Source organism: Heloderma suspectum, chromosome 1 (assembly GCF_057233095.1).
Source record: "Heloderma suspectum isolate Gila_16-S chromosome 1, 16-S_ref, whole genome shotgun sequence".
Taxonomy (NCBI): domain Eukaryota; kingdom Metazoa; phylum Chordata; class Lepidosauria; order Squamata; family Helodermatidae; genus Heloderma; species Heloderma suspectum.
The window spans coordinates 143030338-143037732 of NC_139458.1; the positions used below are offsets into that span (position 1 = coordinate 143030338).

A 7395-nucleotide genomic window follows, 5' to 3' on the forward strand; every position below is an offset into this window, starting at 1 on the left:
TCTACTTTAGGAACCTTTGTGCATCAAATATCTATTGCACACTGATCTGCTTTAGGGTGCATTTAATAGTAAGCTTAGGAAGGACTCCTCCTCCTCCGTGTTGGAAAGGATTTTGTTCCTGTCCACTATGAAGAAAAGTTTATACTTGCTGTTGCAATCACGCAGATCATTAGGCTGCTTCAATCCTATGGGAAGTCCCCAAGGTTTAGGCATGCTAACAGTGTGCAAGATGTCAACCAGCGGTCCGAAAACTATGTAGCCAAGGCCAGCTATGTAGGCATCCAACATGCCAGCTATGAAGGCAGTGGCCTTATTTGCTCAAGTGTGGGCGCAGTTCCCTTCTACAGGTTGCACTCTGGCAATTTGCTAATTTGCTTTCTTTGTGCTCTAAGTGATGGCGGGTGTTGGTTTTGGGTTTGGAGCCATCACCTCTTGCTCTGCATTTAATAACGTTCTGTCACTCACATGCACTCACCTGCCACCTTCTCAGTCCAATTCGTGCATCAGAATGGCTGCCCTTTGCATGCTGCAATAAATCAGTTAGCATCTAAGGGAACAACCCTACAGCCCCTAGACATTGTCTGAGGGGCCATAGGATAGTGGGGATTCCCCCTTCTGAGGTCAGAGACATCGCTCCGACCTCGGAAGGGGGAGTCGGAGATCCAACTGCTCTCCTCTGTCCCCTTGCAGCCCATGCAGAAAGAACTGCACTGGCTAGCTTCCAAAGTTGGACCTCGGGGAGGGGGAAAAGGGGGCATTTTGGTGGGCAGGGAAGGGAAGAGACCAATGCGGCCAGGATACGAGCTATCCTGAGCCACTTCCAGCCTCCTCCCTTCCCCTTTGAAGTGCCATTGCTAGACAGGCAAAAAAGCTAATTTAGTGAAAAACCCAGCGACCAGAGGATGGGGAGGTGAAGAGTGCCTATGCCACTCCTCCTGCCCTGCTGGCTTCAGCCTGGCAGGGCATTGGATACATGGAAGATACCAAATTCGGAAGCTTCTAATTCGCGAAGGCACCCTCCAGATGTGTTGTACTACATGCTGGCCATGCTGGCTGGAAATTATGGGAGATATAGTCCAACACACCTGGAGGGCACCAGGTTGGGGAAGGTTGATGTAATGTGTAAAAACACTTTTTGTCTTCTGGCATGCTATTGACTGAGCCTCCCATCATGTATGCACACTGAGCTGGGTAGAAGCCATGCGTCTCCATACATGGGGCCAGAACATGTGAGCAATTCACCCGAAGTGCAACCACGGGAGAGAGTACCATGGGAAAGGAGAGCCATGCGGCTACATGGGGTGGGATGTGTATGGAACTAAACTCATCTACTTTTTATTTATAAGTTAGTTGGGTTGTCGCCGAAGGGATTTTAAATTGGTTGATGCTGTTTATTTCTTTTATTCCCGTGTTTTCAATGTATTCGTTTTTTATGTTACGTTCCAATTAAGAATTTCGGTTTTAATCTGGATTTTACTGTTAGCTGCTCTGAATGCCATTGGCGGGGGGGCAGAAAGGCAAACTAATAAATAAATAAATAAATAAAGCAAATAAAAATAGTTTCTGGAATGTTTAGGCTGGTATTTGAAACTATCATGTAAAACAAAACATTAACCTGTTTGAGTTTCATAAAGTCGTTTTGGTAGATTTAATAAAATGTACTTTGTTCCTGTGCTGTGGCTACCCAAGAGAACAGCTCGGAAGGGCTCACTGAAAGACATGGACCTACCAAAACCTTACAGGATGGGGAGGAGACAGGAAACACAATCTGCTAGAAGACACCTTATCAGTCACGATCACCCCTTTGCCATAATAATCTAGTTGGTTGTTACCTGATGGTTTGTTAAGCTCTCACGAAGCAATGAATAACACAGCCCCTCTCCTCTTCTTACTTTTTAATGTTTGCTTTTAATGGATGATCTTGCCCAGCTACCATTTTATCAACCAGTTTGAATTCACTCCAATGGGGCTGTGACGAGGGTATCTAATTAGCTAAAACCAGAGCAAGTGCTTTTTGTCATTATGAATAGAGAGATCATCTTCATCACAGGTTCCGCCATTTGGTCAATAAATGTGCTTGTGTCCGTCCACTCCATCTTGTCATACAGATCTGGTGCTCCATCACTCGGCTTCAGTGAGGTCTTTTCCCCCTCGCTCAGTCTTCTGCTTCTATCCCCTGTTCTTGTCACCGCAGCTGTCATCTAAATTTAAACCGGCCTCATTGAGGATCTTCTGGACTACGGACAATATGAGGCTCCCTTTATCTTTCAGGCTGTCGGACTGGCAGAAATCTGCTCTTCCTTCCCCTGGCCTTGAGGAGTGCCTGGGTCCATGGCTCCCACCAGCCTGGTCAGGATTGGGGTCCCGGTGGATGTAGCCGAATGAAGAGGTGTTGGATTCATGGGTTCCAGGGTCTCTGTTTTTTTCTAATAGGTGCTGCTGTATCTGCATCAGTGCTGTTAAAAGAAGCTCTTTTGCATACACATCCACGGAGCCATGCTTGTCCATCCCCCTGCTTCCAGACGGGACAGACTTCCCTGGCCCACCTCCTCTGTCCTTCCCCTGGCTATGAGACTCCCTTTTCATGGACGCAAACTGCATGCCCTGAGTCCTTTGGGTCGACTGAGCTCCTGATTTGTAGCTTGCAAAGGCTAAACTCTGAGCCCGAGCCTGCCTGTCATCCCCAGAGATGAGTTTAAACAAGCGTTTCACCATGACTTCCAAAATCTCGGCTGTCTTCTGGGATCCCACATTGTAAAGATTCTTCTTCAGCCCATAAACAAAATCAGAGTCTGTCATGAGTGCCCCAGTGATATTGTGCAGGTTTTTCATTGAGGAGTCTATCAGGTCAGAGACTATTTCCTTGGTGTGCCTCACAAGGACCTCTTTGAGAACGGCGCAGGCTGGTGGAGGGTGCCGGCCTTTTTGGACTTTCATGGTCTTCAAGAACGAGAGCATCATGTCTGAGGCAACCTGATTGGCATACACCATCATCCCTTTGCTAACAGAAGTGATATCATCTTGTTTCTTCACTCTGTCGGAAAAGGTGGCCTCTTGCTGCTTGAAGCCATCTTGGCTAGCTACTTCGCCTGTGAATGGATCGTCCCTCTTGACCGGAGGTGTCTTGCTTCGTTCAACCCCCTCAGATGCTGTGGCCTTCATCCCTGCACTGTGGGGGCTAATGGTCTGGCGGATGCACTTACCAGAGCTCTCCCATTTGTCCTTGATCTCCTTACGTGTCATTTCAAGCACTAAAGAGCAGAGCTTATTGGCGTAATAGGCCATGTCATCAGCGCTTCCTTTTCCGCTCCCAGAAGTGTTGGTTGCAGTGTTGTTGTTGTTCTGGGAGCCCTTGTCAAATATGTTGGCTCTGTGGGGTGTTCCCAAAGGGGTCAGCGCATGCTGGAACCCGACAGCGTACTTCTGAAGGTCATTGCTGAGCCAGCTGACCACGTTGAGGTCTTCGGAGGAGCCTTGCTTGAAAAGGCAGACGGCTCCCTCAGTATTCACGCGATTGCTTTGCTCATTGTCCTTGATGATAATGACCTCCTTCTCCTCCAGATTTGCCAAGTCTAGTTCGCCAGAAGGGTCAGAGGGGTTGCTGGATCGGCCGGTGGCATCAGCATGTCTGCCCTTGACATGGAGGTTGGCAACATCGAGAAAGCAAATCACTTTGCGCTCCTGGTCTTTCTGTCCATTAGGGCTGTAGAAGTTTACCTTGCACATACCAGCCTGACTGTTGAGCCAGTCGATTTCATGAGCCATCTTTGTTGGTTTCAAAATGGAACTGTACTGAGAGCCGTAGTGTTCTTCTTTCAGCTGAGCGGCTTGGATGACCCGGCCAGTCTGGGGACGTTGCCTTCTCTTAGTCTTCCATGCCCTTCCTTGTCTGCAAATAGGATTCTCACTTAGGGGGACACATAGCAGCAGTGACTTCACAAAGCATCAGTATCCCCCACCAACCAGCGATGAGTTGCCAATGCTTTAACAAAAGGCTCGCTTGCCCCGCACTGCAGTACTTATTGCTGTAGAGTGTTTTTCTTCTCAGCTGAGCAGCTTTGGCGACCCTGCCAGACTCAAGATGTTGCCTCTCTTAGCTTTCCATGCTCTTCTGCCAGCAAAGGACATTTTCACTTGGGTGGACATATAGCAGCAATGACATCACAAAGAATCAGAATCGCCCATCAACCAGTGAGCTGCCAAGGTCTGAGCAAGAGGTGGATTTGCAAGTTTTCTCCTCTTAACCTGTAAAAATATCTAAAGGATTCAGGCAGTCCCTTCGATGACCATGGGAATAAGTGGCAGCAGGTGGGCCTCTGAGCAGGTAAGAACATAAGAGACACCCTGAATTAGACCAAAGGTTTGTCTAGTTCAGCATTCTGTTTACACAGCGGCCAACCAGATGTTGATGGGAAGCAGGGCTTGAGTGCAAGAGCACCCTCCCACTCATCTTCCCCAGCAACTGGGATACAGAGGCATGATGCCTCTGATACTGGAGGGACTAGATAGCCATCAGGAATGTTTGGTCCTTCAGTTTTAAAATCGTGTTAATGTGTTTTTCAGATCTTTGCACTGCAGCTGGCTTTTAACTATGGAATTCACTTCCACAAGATGTAGTAATGGACACCAATTTGGATGGCTTTAAAAGGGGGTTGGACAATTCCTGGAGGAGAAGTCTATCAATGGCTACTAGTCCTGATGGCTATGTGCTACCTCCAGTACCAGAGGCAGTGAGCCTATGTACGCCAGTTGCTGGGGAACATGGCTGAGGGGTGCTGTTGCACTCGTGTCTCTGGTCAACAGCTGGTTGGCCACTGTGTGAACAGAATGCTGGACTAGATGGATCCTTGGTCTGATCCAGCAGGGCTCTTCTAATGTTCATGTGTTCTTTCATCTTGGTTTTTACTTTGGTTTTATTCTGTTTGAAACTTATGGATTTTATATTATGTGTTACTCCATTATTGTATTTTATGGTTTTAAGTTTTGTTTTGCGAACTGCCCAGTGAGCTTTGGTTAATGGGTGATATAGAAAGGTAATGAAACAAAAATAAATGGCAGCCACTGGTAGCCTTATCCTGCATGCATTTCTCCAATCCCCCTTTAAAGCCATCCAAATTGGTGGCCATCACTACTGTGGAAGTGAATTTCATAGTTTAATTATGCACTGTGTGAAGAAGCACTTCCTTTTATCTGTCTTGAATCTCCCACTCATCAGCTTCATGGGCTGACACCCCAGGTTCTAGTAGGATCTGAAGGATCGCCTCCTCCCATATGCGCCTGCCTGGACCCTAAGATCATCCTCAGCAGTCCTTCTCTGGGAGCCCCTGCCAAAGGAAGTGAGGCAGGTGGCTATCAGGAAGAGGGCCTTTTCTGCTGTGGCACCCTGGCTGTGGAATGAGCTCCCTAGAGAGGTTCGCCTGGCGCCTACGTTGTACTCCTTCTGGTGCCAGGTGAAGACCTTTTTATTCTCCCAGTATTTTAGCATTTTAGCTTCCTAGTTCTTTAGCTTTGGTTTTTAAAAGTCTGTTTTTTAAATATCTGCATTGCTGCTAGGTTTTGTTCTGTTTGTACTGTTGTACTGTGGTTTTAAGCATTCGTATTTTATATTGTTTTATGCTGCGCTTTGTGGTTTTAATTTTTGTGAACCGCTCAGAGAGCGTCAGTTATTGGGCAGTATAGAAATGAAATAAATTAACTAATAAAATGGTATCTGCTTTTCCCATAACATGCATAATTTTATATACCTCTCTCATGCCTCTCCTTACTTACCTTTTTTCTAAGCTAAACAGCCCTAAACACTATAACCTTTCCTTCTAGGGGACTTGTTCCAACCCCTTGACCATTTTGGTTGCCATTTCCTGCAACCCACTGAGACCCACTTATGAGATAAGAGAGACCTACTAGAAGGTAGGACCAGCTTGTGACTCACCCTGCCTGATCATTTGGTGGCTCCATATTTCGGTTTTACCTGGTACTAACTTAGGCCATTTACATAAATGGTACTTAAATCTTTTTTAAGATTTAAAACATTGCCAGGGGAATGTTCCTAGGTGTGGAATTCAAACATAACACCTATAGTCACTAGAAAGTTTATTTCACTTTCTGTCCTGCAGTAATAGCCCTCACAAATGACATAATCCAGACTAAAAGGTGTTCTAGGAATCACTTAGGAAAATGCATGTGCAGCCCAATTGGATGCATACTTATTCAGAAGGAAGCCACACCAAGTTAAGGGCAGAGCCGAGCCAAGGCTATTCACCATTTCTTGCAGTCATGTTTGCAGTGATGAAATGTGCCGTCTTTTTTTTGGCACTCTTTGCAAAAATGTTTGCAGTTGTGTTTAAATTGTCCTAAGTTTCCCATCGCAATGCCATTTTAAAGCAAAATCCACTAGGTTGTTTTGACCCACATGAGTTTATTTATCCATGTCCAGGAACATCATCAGAAGTACAACAATAATATAGCACTTTTAAAGAGTTGTCAAAATGCTCCATGTATATGGCCGTAATCCTTCCAAGATCTCTGTAAGTTCGTCAGCAGTAATATTCCCATACTGCAGAGAGAAAATGTCTGAGAGGAAATTTCTCGCTCAAGGCCACGGAATGAGTTTGTGGCTGAGGTGAGAACCAAACCAACGTGGTGTTATCGCTCACTGTGCGATCCCTGATTGGCTGGGACTACCCATGTGACTAACTGAGGCAGGACCAAGTGCTCAGCATTAACGATGGCATCAAACAGGATTAGGGAGGCCAGCTTTATATAAACGTGTGTTGGAGGAAAAATTCTACTCCAGCAAGATGTCCAGTTTCAGTTATCAGAAGCAAACATACTATACATCATCATTATCTATTCAATTTATGAGTCGCCTTGTAGCTGAAGCTCTCAGGGAGACATACATAATAAAAGCAAAAGCAAACCAATGATAACGCAAATCATAAAATACATTGAAAACTATTGTTTTAAAAGCAGCATAAAAATACAGTATTTATAAAAATATAAATAACTGACCATCAACAGAAAAGATTATTTTAAAATGCAGCATTACACACACATTAAAAGTACAACAAGCAGGGGTTACAAATACTTTTAAACAGAAGTAGGCCTGTTAAACGCATTTAACAGGCCTCCTCTGCATGCTCAAAGACCCTTCTTCCCCTTTATGTTTTCAGTCTATTTTGATTATTAGTCCCTTCTCCAGTTCTCCTTCTTAGTGAAGGTGGAGCATTTAGCATTGTGATTATATCCCAACAAAGTCATGCATTCCAGCACAGACATGGCAGACTTGATGCCCTCCTCTCTTGAACAGACATTTTGGCAGGCTCTTGTGAGCCAGACTTTGCAAAGGATTAGTCGGCTTCCCAGGTATCTGTGCAAGTCTGTATGCTGGCCTGCTCT

The 7395-nt window shown here is 45.5% G+C and overlaps 1 pseudogene; it reads right to left on the minus strand.

Moving 5' to 3' along the window:
* Positions 1 to 1988: 1988 nt before the first annotated feature.
* LOC146358213 (A-kinase anchor protein 4 pseudogene) lies at positions 1989 to 3765 on the minus strand (annotated as a pseudogene).
* Between the last annotated feature and the right edge of the window lie 3630 nt (positions 3766 to 7395).